The 13,525-nt window shown below is 36.8% G+C and overlaps 1 protein-coding gene across 2 annotated transcripts in view; it reads left to right on the forward strand.

The window, feature by feature from the left end:
• Nucleotides 1–13,525, forward strand: part of SNX7 (sorting nexin 7) — a 306,074-nt gene that overhangs the window by 261,978 nt on the left and 30,571 nt on the right. The window contains exon 13 of one of the 2 annotated variants that reach the window (XR_006712522.1): nt 9,335–9,404. The exons of the other annotated variant lie outside the window; for it this stretch is intronic. The gene's annotated coding sequence lies outside the window, so the exon portion shown is untranslated. The remainder of the gene's footprint in view (nt 1–9,334; nt 9,405–13,525) is intronic. 2 annotated transcript variants of the gene reach the window in all.

The following is a 13,525-nucleotide window of genomic DNA, read 5'->3' on the forward strand; positions in this document are numbered from 1 at the left end:
CCCTCCCTTCCCTCTTAACTCTCTTTTCCTCTCTTCCTCTCCTTTCCTTTCTTTTCTTCCTTACAAAACACATTTACTAATGGCCTATTATGATCCATGTTCCATCCCAGACATTGAGAATAAAATGGTAATGAAAAGCTATCTTATTTTATAAAGATATAGTGAATTAATACTTTTGAAGTGCTTTAGAATAGCCTGACACGCAAGTGCTCTGTGTTTGTTAAATAAACCTGGGTTTCTGCTTCATTCCGTTGTCTGATCCTAATCTTATATTTCCACTGGTAATCAAATTCTTGTCTTGATGCTCATGTTTTCATGCCTATTCACATCCAAGGAGAAGGATGTCAGAGGCACACACAATATCCCACCTAGCTCAGTGGTTTCTGAACCATTGCCCTGATGGTAGATTTACTCATTGGCAACTGCCTGTTCATATCTACCATAACAATTACTCTTGAATCCTGTTCTATTGGACTCTTCTGAGACAGACTAACATATTAGATTACCCCTTATTTTCTATTTCCCTGCTTTTGAGGGGTTACTGTATTATTACCTATCAGAATGGCATTCTATCTTGGACAAGCACTAGCCATTACGTCTGCTCCCTTAGCCCCCATACTTCAGTCAGATCCACCTTGTTGCAGCCCACCCAGTAAACTCTGTTCCTTTAAAGAAGCATGAAGCTTTTCCTCTTGTTAAAGAAATCAAATATCTCTAGTTCTTAATTGATATGTAGACTAATATACATAGAAAGGCTGCCAAGTGAACATTATTCATAATATGAATAACTTGGGGTGCCTGGCTGGTGTCTGACTTCATCTCAGGTCATGATCTCAGGGTTCATGAGTTCAAGCCCCAAGTCGGGCTCTGTGCTGACAGCTTGGAGCCTGGAGCCTGCTTCAGATTCTGTGTCTCCTCTCTCTGTGCCCCTCCCCAACTCGTGCTCTCTCTCTCTCTCTCTCTCAAAAATAAACATTAAAAAAATAATTTGAATAACTAGTAATAGGCAATACATGAAGTCCAAGTCTAAATAGTAAGGAATGTGGATTTCATCTTCTGTCTATGACTTTTAGTTAGTTCAGCAAAGAAGATACACTGACTAATCTCTGAGAACAATTTAAAACAAAACAAAACAAAACATTATTTTTAAGTTTAAACTTCATTTCAGAATACCTAGGCTTACAGAAAAGCTATGAAGATGGTACAAGAAAGTTCCCATATGCCCACACCCAATTTCCCCTATTATATATTTTTAATTTTATTTTTATTATTTTTATTAATTTTTTAATGTTTATTTTTGAGAGAGAGAGAGAGAACAGGAAAAGGGACAGAGAGAGAGGCAGACACAGAAGCTGGCTCCAGGCTCCGAGCCACGATGCAGGGCTGGAACTCATGAACCATGAGATCATGACCTGAGCCAAAGTCCAACGCTCATCCAGCCAAGCCACCCAGGTGCCCCCAATTAATTAACATCTTTCGTTAGTATGGCACATTTTCACACTTAACGAACCAATAGTAACGCATTCTTAACTGAAGTCCATACTTTATTTTGATTTTCTTACATTCTTACGTAATGTCCTTGTTCTGTTCCAGATCTCATCCAGAATACCATATTGCATTTACTTGTCCTACTCCTTAGACTCCTCTTGGCTTTGACTGTTTTCCACACTTATTTTGTTTTTGATATCTTGATGGCTTTGAGGAATACTCATTAAGCATTTTGTAGAATGTCTCTCGATGGACATCCGTTGATATTTTTCTCATGGTTAGTGTAGGTTAATGGATTTTGGAAGACCACAGAGGTAAAGTGCCATTTTCGTCACATCAAATCAAAGGTAAATACCATAAAATGATTTAGGACTGTTAATTTTGATCACCAGGCTGAGGTAATATTTGTCAATTTTCTTAACTGTAAAGTCACTCTTTTTCCACTTTTTCCATACTGTCTTCTTTGGATGAAAGTCATTTGGCTTAGTCGCCACTTAAGGAGTGTGGAGTTATACTCTGTCTCCATGAGGGTGAATTTTCTACCTACTGGGGTGTCATTTCTTCTAGGCATTCTCTTTAGCTACCAGAAATCCATAAGAGAGGTTGAGGTGGAGCGGAGCAGTTGCAATGAAGAAACGCATGGGTTATATATATACCAGTTGGTAGTGGAGTGTAAGGGAGGTGAGAAATTGGTTGGAACAAGTAGTAAATGGTAGAATGGAAGTGGTAACCTGAAGTGGAGTTTCGATCATCCACCAAGGATCCTGGGCATGTTTGTAGCTAAAGTCAAGAACCCAATGACAATGAAGAAATTCAAGACATTGGATGGGGACAGACAATTGATTAAGGAAGCTAGGTTATTTTATTTGAAGAGTATTGGTAAAGTGGCAGTATTTTGTTATGGTTTTCATTAGTATTCTCTGGGGAAACATGACAAATTAAAAATGTCAAAAGCAGTTATTCATAAGCCACTGAATAATTGTTTCTACCTTTATTTTTTGTAATCAAAGAGATTTTTGAAACATATAATGATAGAATTTACATGGTACACTTCAACTTCTTAAAGCACTATCACATTGTGTCTCTCATTGTACTCTCAGAACTGTCCCATGAGGTAGGATAAATATTTACTTTCATTTTGCTAATAAGTAAATTGAGGGACAGAATTTACGTGGCTAGCCTCAAGGTCAACATTTGAGTAGTGAAAATAAAATTAAAAGTTGGGTTTCTTAACAGTCAAGTTTGTATTCTTCCCACTGCCTGTTCCAGATTTTCTTAACCTGGGTATTAATGACAGCTAATCCTCTGTTATGCGAGCTGTTCTGTAGCTGTTCTGTATGTTGTAAGATGTTAAGCCATATCCCTAGCCTCTACTCATTGGATGTTAGCAGAATAATCCCCTTCCTTAAGTTGTGACAATGTTTCCAATTATTAGATTAGAGTGCATAGATATTAAAATTTCAGTCAAGATCAAATCCAATGAATGGGGAATCATTGTTCTCCATGGCTTTTTTAATTATAATTTTGAATCTGTTATTTAAACAATACTTTAGAAGTACTTGTTAAACATTTGATAAAGGTAGCAAAATGAATGAAGTACATTTTTTAATTAGTACAAATTTATACATTCTAGACTTCACTTTTCCATGTTTTCTTTTAATCTTATGCATTTTTTACATATATGATTTTTACATCACATAATTATAGGGTATAATTTGCATCCTTTTAAAATTATATCATAACCATTTTTCCTATTGCTACATAATGTGCATAATTATCATTTTAATTACTACATAATATTCTATATAGTTGGTAATTCATACTCCATTTAACCATTTCCCTATTGCTGCATATTCATGTTGTTTTTGATATCACAAATAACACTGCAATAATCATCTTTGTGATTATTAAATTATATTACTTTTGGAGACAGATTCATAGGAATGAAATTACTGAGTCAGGGTTATGAGCAATTTAGTGGATCATGAAATGCATTGCCAAATTGCTTTCCAAAGGAATTTATACTGCCAGCAGAAATGTATGCTTGTATCAGTTACATTGCATCCTTGCCAGAATTGGGCATTTTAATCCCTTTTCTATGTTTTATAATTTAATAGTCACAAAATTCACTTTGAGTCTTCTGTTGTTGATGCCAATGATCTAGGGTGCTGGGGGAAAAGAAACATTTCTTGGGTGCCTATACTTGCTATGGACCATGCTAGGAAATTTGTACTCATTGCCTAAAATATCGACCTTAACTTTTTACTCCAGTGTCTCTCAGTAAGCTTGCCCTCCTTCACTTTTCTTCGTAACATTTATAAGTATCTGAAATTGTATTACACATATACCTTCTTCTTTATTTTACTAACTCCTCCAGCAAAATGAGAACTTGTTAAAGGTGGGGGTTTTTGTCTTGTGTGTTGCTCTCTGGAAAAGTGCCTGGCATACAGAACTCATTGTTGAATGAAAACATGAAGGATTTAATTAGTTAATCTTAGTTTATGATCCTATCAACCCTGACACATGGCCATTGGGACTGTTTACAGATATTTGGTGCTGTTTCTTCTTTCTGAGTACTGCTCCACTCTCTCATATTCAAACAATGGTTGATTTGCTTTTGCCAATGAAAAGTGAGTAGAAGTGATGTGTGTCTTTTGGGGATAGACTGTTGAAAAGCCAGGCACACTCACCATTGGTTTCTTTCCCCTCTGCCAGAGTGAATACATATGTTCCAAATAAAATCTCCTCTGCCAGCCTGGGTCTTGCTTTAGGTTGGTCATTAAATAGATCAGAGCCCAAGTGACCCTTCAGTGGGCATGTATGAACCAGAAACAAACAGTAATTACTTGGGGCTGAGATTTGGGAGTTGACTATTTGTGTAGTAAAATTTAGTATAACCTGACTGATACAGAGGTTAGTAGTTTATATAACATGGCCTAAATCATAGAACTGGCAATGGAAAAGCAAAGATTCAAGACTTTCTGTCTGCCTTGTCCACTACTGCAGAAAACCGCAGGCAGTAAATAGGGTATATTAGTTTTTTAGGGCTGTAGACTACCAACTGGGTGGCATAAATAAGAGAAATTTATTGTCTCACAATTCCAGGGTCTAGAAATCAGAATCAAGATGTCAACAGACTTGGTTCTTTCTAACGGCTGTGAGTGAGAGTTTGTTCCATGACTCCTGCCCAGCTTCTGCCAATTTGGCGACAGCCTTGGAATTCGCTGGCATGGAGAAGCATCACCCCAGTTTCTGCCTTCATCTTCACATGGTATTGTTCTCTTTGTGTGTATTTGTGTCCAAATTTCCCCTTTCTATAAGGACACGAATCCTGTCAGATTGGAGGCCTACTCTCCTCCCATATGACCTCATCTTACCTAATTATATCTGCAACTACTCTATTTTCAAATAAGGTTACATTCTGAGATACTCGGGATTAGTACCTCAGGAAGTTAATTTTAGAGGGACACAATTCAATCTAGAATAATCAGAACAGAAGTGCTTTCTTGGTCTATTATCCAAAATGAAATTATATACATACAATGTATATATACAGTAATATTTATTATTATTATATTTAACATTTATTTAATATTATTAGAGTAAATATTTTATGTTTCTGTACTTTATATGTATATGAATTATATATGTAATATAATGTATGCATCATTATATAATTGACACATGCTATTAATTTATTTCAGGGTATAAACAGTATACAACAATTCTGTAACTACATCTAGATTAACCTAGATAGAAGAGAAGTTAGCTTACTATTCTTCTGCTATCCTTCCAGTGTTCCTGGAAATCTGTTGAATTAGAAAGAGGCAGCAATAATGGAGGAAAAAAATGGAGTTGAAAAATAGCAATGCTATCTTTTTAAAATATATATTGTTAAAGTGAACAATGTTAGAGTCTCAATTGATGGTGGCCCAGCTGGTAAGTCCATATGTCTTCAGCATTTTGAGATTAAGACCAAGTATTCAGAACAAATATAAAAGCATCTGAAATGGTATGGATATGATCCCAGATGCTGTCACCATATGTCTTAAGAATTTCTCACTTAAAAATACCAGGTCTATATTATTTGGCTTATCTAGTCTAACATACAAGGTGATCTTCCTTAACACAAAGCACCAAATCACAAAGAAAGCAATCTGGCTAAAACAGCTTGAAATTTTCATAACATTGAAGTTTTACATTCAATCATTGCAATTTAGGATCTCAAAAGTTTAAATTTCATTTATAATCAAATTGTATTAACATTCAACCATGCCCTAAAAGCATTCTCTAAGAGAGCAAATGTAATTATTTCACATCTATTTGGGTTCTTGCAGATCATGCCATAAGATAACATCTGGGAATCTCAGGTTATACTTTCTTACTTTCAGTAGTGGGGAAAAAGTACACTATTTTAAATACACTTACCCACAACAAATATAGAATCATGGCCCCACTTCTGATGACCAGATGAGTTTAGTTTGAACCATAGAAGACCATCTGAAATCAGTAGCACAGCAATTAAGTCAGAGTAGCAGCAGTGAAAACATTTATCACAAAGCCTATACATTTTATCTTATGAGAGAGGAGTAGAGTCCACTTCATCCTAATTGACTTAATTTTACGTATAATAACACCGTTCTCATCTGTGTTCCATTGGCATCCTTCAGTTACTCAGTAGGACTTAACTATAGAAGATGAAATTTTAACGGAGTGGATAGCTGTTATGGACTGAATTTGTCTGTCCCCCAAATTCATATGTTGGAGCCCTGAACCCCAATGTGACTGTACTTGGACATACGGCCTCTTGGGACATAACTAAGGTTAAATGAGGTCCTAAGAGTGGGCTATATTCTGATAGAACTAGTGTCTTTTTGAGAAGAAGAAGAGACACCAAAGCTGTTTTTCCTTGCATGCACACAAAAGAAAGGCCATGTGAGGACACACAGAGAAGGCAGCTGTCTCCAATCCAAAGAGAGAATCCTCACCAAATACCACTTTGATCTTGGGCTTCTGGGTCTCAGAACTGTGAGAAAATTAACTTCTATGGTTTAAGCCACCCAGCCTGTGATCCTCTGTTGTAGCAGACTGACTTGACTAATACAATAGCAGACTGGAAGCAGGTCAGAATTTTGTTAAGAGAGATTTCAAGACAAGAAATAATGAGAATAAACAGCAGAGGGCAGAGAAAATTATAAGAAGGTAAATAGGAAAAAAAATAAATAATCCTTAGATCAAGGAAACAAACCTCCTATATAACTTCATAACTCTTCATAACTCCTAAGAGGTTTACTTTATTAGAGCACCAAAAAATGATTCATGCTCAAAAAGCAAAGTGGGTTAAATTATTTATATTTATGTACTAAGGCAGAATATATGCAATATAATTTGGAAAGATTATAGTATTAAGCTTGAGTTCTTTAGAAAAAAATCACTTTTTCCCCACTCCCTTCTATTCCTTCTAATGAAGAGTCTGTATAGCTGAGACACTCTAATACAAATACATTTCTATCCTTTCATAAGGTCAATATTTCTTAATTTGGCCATAGAAAGCAAGTGACCAAATAATTACAATAAAAAGAGATCTATATAGGGGCACCTGGGTGGCTCAGTCAGTTAAGCAACTGACTGGCTCAGGTCATGGTCTCATGTTTGAGGGTTCAAGTCCTGTGTCAGGCTCTGTGCTGACAGCTCAGAGCCTGGAGCCTGCTTCAGATTCTGTATCTCTTTCTCTCTCTCTCTCTCTTTCAAAAATAAACATTAAAAATTTTTAAAAAGAGATCTATATAATAATGAATACATATGAGACTATTATAATGTTGTGTATTAATATAAAGCATAGATAACATTTCTTTCAAAAATAAAGCTTTAATATATATATTAGGGATTTTATACACACACACACACACACACACACACAAAATATATATCCTGGGGCACCTTGGTGGCTCAGTCGGTTAAGTGACCAACTTCAGCTCAGGTCATGATCTCTCAGTCCATGAGTTCGAGCCCCGCATTGGGCTTTGTGCCGATAGCTCAGAGCCTCAAGCCTGCTTCAGATTCTGTGTTTCCCCTCTCTCTCTCTCTCTGTCCCTCCCCACTCATGCTCTGTCTGTGTCTGTCTCAAAAATAAATAAACATTAAACAAAATTAAAAAAATATATATCCCTGTAAAGGTCTCTATATGCTTCTATATATAATATACAGCTTATATACGTATACATATATGTATACATATACATGTAGACAAGTAATCTTTACTTTGTACAGAAGTGTGGGACCATAAAAAATAACCGTGCAACCTGAATTTGTGCAGAAATATTTTTTAAATGCTTATTTATTTATTTATTTTGGGGGGGAGAGAAAGAGAGAGAGAGAGAGAGAGAGAATCGCAAGCAGGTTCTATGCTGTGAGTGCAGAGTCCGACATGGGGCTCGATCTCACAAACCATGAGATCATGACTTGAGCCAAATGCTTAACTGACTGAGCCACCCAAGAACCCCTGTGCAAAGAGATCTTAATAAGCAATGGGAAAAGTTAAAATTTATCTTTTACCTTAAATTTTTTTGTCAAAACATTAAAAACCTTCTTACTGCCAATTTTTTTTTTTTTCAATGTTTATTTATTTTTTTTTTTTGGGACAGAGAGAGACAGAGCATGAACGGGGGAGGGGCAGAGAGAGAGGGAGACACAGAATCGGAAACAGGCTCCAGGCTCTGAGCCATCAGCCCAGAGCCCGACGCGGGGCTCGAACTCACGGACCGCGAGATCGTGACCTGGCTGAAGTCGGACGCTTAACCGACTGCGCCACCCAGGCGCCCCAATACCAATTTTGAATATATAAGAAATAAAAAATAACAAAACTAATATCTATTCAGTACACTGTAATTTAAAACATTAGAAACATTGAAAATAAATTTTTTATTTCTTTATTAAAAATTTATCCAGAACAGCTTGAACAGTGCTTGCCTTCTTCCTGTCATATTAACTTATGACATGGGAGTATTATTTTCTATGCCTTGGTTAATTGTCATATTCCTTTCTTAGCTTGGATCAGCTATCCTTTGAAGCTTTCAGTGTTGTGAAATATCTCCAAGAGTACCTTTTATGTGAAGTTGGGTGTTTTTGTCGAGTCGCTTCCTCTGAGACATCTTTATCTTTTACATCACAAATTCTTCTCATTTTCATTAATACACTCACTTTCCCTCAACTGTTCTGGCTGTTAAAGCGAACAGTGTTCAGTCTCAGTTGATGGTGGCCCAGCTGGTATGTCTACATGCCTTTAGCATTTCAGTAGCAAAACCAAGTATTCAGAATAAATGTAAAGGTTTCTGAAATGGTATGGATCTGATCCCTGATGATGGTGGTGGTGTCGACATTCCCGGTCAGCTAAGTCTTCTACAACCATATGTATGTTTGATGTGCATTTCATTTTCAGCATTATTGCCTCTTCTTTGCTGCCTTTCCACCTTTGTTGGCTGCTTCCTTCTTTTAATTTTGCATTTAAAAATGTCACATGGAATTATCACAGGGAGACAAGGAATCAACACAGTTGTGTGCTTTGTTGTCTGTGCATGAACCAAATAACAAATTTGCAGTGACCATTGGAAGGCTCTAAAAATGTCACTGATGATCATCCATATGTGTACACATTGCGATCTGAGAACAAAAGAACTAGCAGCAATACTTTATGCAATAACTCATAGTTGTTATACCATGGTAACTAAAATTTGAACCCTGTTAATGGGGGAGTGGGGTAATTAAACTAAACAGTGTCTTAATTTGGGCTGCTGTAACAGAAGACCATAGACTGTGTGGCTTAAACAATAATCATTTATTGTTGTAGAACCAGAGAAGTCCCAGATCAAGGTGCTGCAGATCTGGTGTTTGAGGAAAGTCATCTTCCTGGTTTGCAGGTAGCTGTCTTCTCATATCTCTCTTCCTTGGAGAGAGAGGGGAAGACAGTTTTCTTGTCTCTTATGATAATGGCACCAATATCAAGAGGACTGTACCCTCATGACCTATGATTTCATGATCCAAAATCCCCATCTCAAAATAACATCACACTGGGGATCCAAGCTTCAACATACAAATTCTAGGTGACACAAATATTCAGTCCATAGCACCATGGTAACTGAAATTTGTGAAAATAAAAATTGCACAAAGTAGGTGCATACACAATACACATACACACAGTCGATCACTCATAACCTGGTGTTCAGTTTCACATATTCTTTTTACTTCTTCAGGTTTTATTCTTTTGCTTCAACTTCTTTTTTATTCTTTCTGCTTATATGCTTTTCTTATTGTCTCTTCATTTTCTTATAAAATTATGACTACTTCCTTTATTACTGTCTACAGGAGAAGACCTAGAAAGTCTTTCTAGGAAAATCTAGAAAAGCTTCAGCAAGATCCCCATTGCTTTCATTTAAGAACTGGGTGGGTAATTCTCTAGCCAGTTTATCACAAAGACATTTTTGGGGTGTAGTGGGTGATTGGTGACCAACAAATGGGTCACCATTTTTGCTCACATGCAATGAGCTTGCTTTCTGTTGTTATTTGGGGGTGTCTTGTGCGTATCTTGTTAGAAAAAAATCTTCCCTTAATAATTTCAAAAGCTTGGCTCAGGGGGGCACTGCTTAAACATTTTTAAGGTTTAGCTGTGGTAAGAGTTTATGGTATATTGAATGCTAAATGGCCCTTATTCTCCATCCATCTTTGTATCCGCCTCTTTGCAATGTGACTTGCCAGCTGCTCCTCCAATCCTTGTATATGGGCTGGTCTTTGGACTTCCTTGGCCAACTAGATGAGATGGAAGTGACAATGTGTCAGTGCCTGCATGCTTCTGCTCTGTCTTGGCCCCCTATGTGAAGGACCTTAGTTAGTCTGAGGCAGGTTGAGAGACCACAGAGAGAAAAGTTCTGTTGTCTCAAATGAAGCCACCCTAGACCAGCCTACAGATGACCCCAATATATGTGAGAGTGTCTAGCCAAGGTCAGCAGAGCTACCAGTCTGGTCACGAATGCATGAATGAGCCCAGGTGAGATTAGAAAAAATGGACCCACTGAACCACAGATTTGTGAGGGGTAGCAAATGCTGATTATTATAGCACTTTACATTTTTTTAAATTCAGTAATAGTTAGGGGCGCCTGGGTGGCTCAGTCTGTTGAGCGACCGACTTTGGCTCAGGTCATGATCTCATGGTTCGTGAGTTCGAGCCCCGCGTCGGGCTCTGTGCTGACAGCTCGGAGCCTGGAGCCTGCTTCGGATTCTGTGTCTCCTCTCTCTGCCCCTCCCCCACTCATGCTCTGTCTCTGTCTCAGAAATAAACATAAAAAAATTTTTTTTTAATTTCAGTAATAGTCAAGTTATACAATGTTGTTTATGGAGGCAATTCTTTTTTTATTCACCTTAGCTGTTGCTGTAATCTATAAAAGTGTTCTTTGCTTAGTCCTGAGAGTAGGTAGCTGGCTAACCCCCAGGCAATTCTCCCACCCTAACTTTAAGCAGACCTCTCAGGGTAACATCAGTGTTGGTTCTGCTGAACTGTTCAATCTGAAGGGGCAGGGACCAGGTCTGTCTTTCCAACCACTGTTTATTTGGCATATTGCCAAGTATCTGGTGTACAGAATCAGTCACTATTTGCTGAATGAAAGAAGGGTGAAAGGCCTTCTTGAGTAAGAGCAGTACCTCTAGAGAAGCTTGATTGATACTCAAAGTGTCTCACTAGTTGGGAAAGATATTTCTTTCTGTATCTAATATCAATTTAAAAATATACCTTTTTTATCCTCCTGGGAAGAAAGGTTTTTTTTCCCTCTTTTGTACAAGTGATAGTATTTCAGAGCAAAGTGAAAATGGACACACATTTATAAATGCAATAATATGAAGGTAAATAGGACACAGGATGGTATTTGTGAGGGATAGCATCTTTGAGACGTGAACTTTGAGTTTTCGTCTGAACGCTAAAGGTGGTTGTGTGTCTACTTATCTATATTTTCTTACCTGGAGGTCTTTGTGAGCAAGGTCACAGATCTGAAAATGTCAGTCTGAGTTTAGAACTTAAATCCTGTAACCATCCATAGCTCATAAAGCTTGGCGTGGGGGGGAAGACATAATTTTTTTTTATTAAACCTTGACTGTGTCCCAAGGTTTATCAGACTAAGAACCAGCTATAATCTAAAGTAAAGGGGATAGAAAAGAACATAAATACTCTTATTTTTTCTTCTTAGATGAGAATCACTCACTTAAAATTGGAAGAAATTTCCTTCACTGATATTTTAAAAGAGTCCAAAGTTCCAAAATTCATTTCAAAGCCTATGTCTGGCAAATTGTGAGAAGATTAATGTTTCTAAGGCATAAACAGAACCATTTGGCATATGTCCAGGGAAACTTTTTTAAAACTTGCAATCAAAATTTAATAAATGGTGCCCTAGAGACAAGAATAAGATCATTTACATCTATTCTTTAGCAACCTGCTTATACATAGGAGGCAGATTACATAGTAGATCATATACCTGCTCAGTGTCCCAGATAGTTTCTAGCGGGTTCTGATTTGCAAATAAGGAAGTTGCTAAGAGAGCCCAGGATAGCCCATGAGATGTAGCTGCCCAGAGAACTGGTCTAATGTCAGCCATTGTTATCCCTTTGCAAACATTCTCCAGTCACTCTGACAATCTGACTTCCATCACATTAATAACATCACATTCTTTATTCATATACCCTTAAGAAAGAATTTACAAAAAAAAAAAAAAACTTAATTTTTTTAATTTTTAAAATTTTATTTTAAAAATACAATACACAGCAGAGAATTATGTCTTCCCCTACTGCTCTTTCACAAAGGAAACTATGGTAAATGTAACTGTGATATTTGGCTAGGATAGATCCTGAGAAAAGAGAGGCCCAGTTAGAAGTGGAAAAGACAAAGTCTGTCAAAGAAGGTTCACCTCTCTTTTAACATAAAAGAGCCTTTTAAATGATCTTAGGAATCAGATAAAACATGTGCAGAATTTCTGCCATGCAAACAGAGACTACTAAAATTTTCAGGCTGACCAATTTATACTGACCTGGGCCCCAAGTAAGTAGAATAAAAAGATGTCTTTATCAGAAAAGTATGTGTTTGCCTACTTTTACTAAACTACATATGTACATATTTACAAATTAATAATTTCTTAAACATATTTTTCATTATTTTCAGTTATAGCATCATGGTTCAGGGCTCTTGGCCGGCTTTTGCCCTGTGCATGTGTATCTTTTTATTCTCCCGGATTTCCTTCATGGCAGGATCATTCAATGTCCAATCTTGGGCCCATGACATTTAATATTAGAGATGACTTTACTCTGATCCTGGATAAAATCTGGGTTTCTGAGGAAATCATAACTCTTGCATTTGGACCGGGTTTAGCAAGGTGCAAAGACACAACATTTGCATATGAATATGTAGCTAAGGCTTCCAACAGGAAAAACATGCCAAATTGGCTACTTGAAAAACTGATTCCAGAACCGATAGAACTGATTTAACTCCAGAAATCTTACTGGTAATCCTGCCTCCAAAGACATTATAATCATCCTTTTCATATCCATTTCCTGTAAGTGAATTCCCCATTACTGTTATTGCCTAAAAAAGCCGTTGAAGAGAATGAAGGCATTCTAACCGTTTTCGTGTTTTAAATTTCCAACAAAGTTGAATTTCTATAGAAGTCTGATTTTGGTAGAAATATTGATTTTTTCTGCCTTTGGCCCTACAAAAGTGTTTTAATTCCCCTAGTGATAGAAAAGAGCAAGTAAAATCTATTTGGGGAATAATGGACAAGTCTTTGGTTTTATTTATTTGCTGATTTCTGTTGAAATTACAGAGAAAATTTAAAGTGTATTTTCTTTAATACTGTCAAGGTTAGGAAGATTCATTTCAATCAATTAACTACTGCTCATATAAGACAAAGCTACCCAGGGTCACTTTAAAGATTGTGAAGTTATTGTAAAGGAGTACATTTAATGGTGTAATTCTAGCCCTGTCATCTTTCCTATATTGATGTGATCT

The sequence above is a fragment of the Leopardus geoffroyi genome, chromosome C1 (genome assembly GCF_018350155.1).
Source record: "Leopardus geoffroyi isolate Oge1 chromosome C1, O.geoffroyi_Oge1_pat1.0, whole genome shotgun sequence".
Taxonomy (NCBI): Eukaryota; Metazoa; Chordata; class Mammalia; order Carnivora; family Felidae; genus Leopardus; species Leopardus geoffroyi.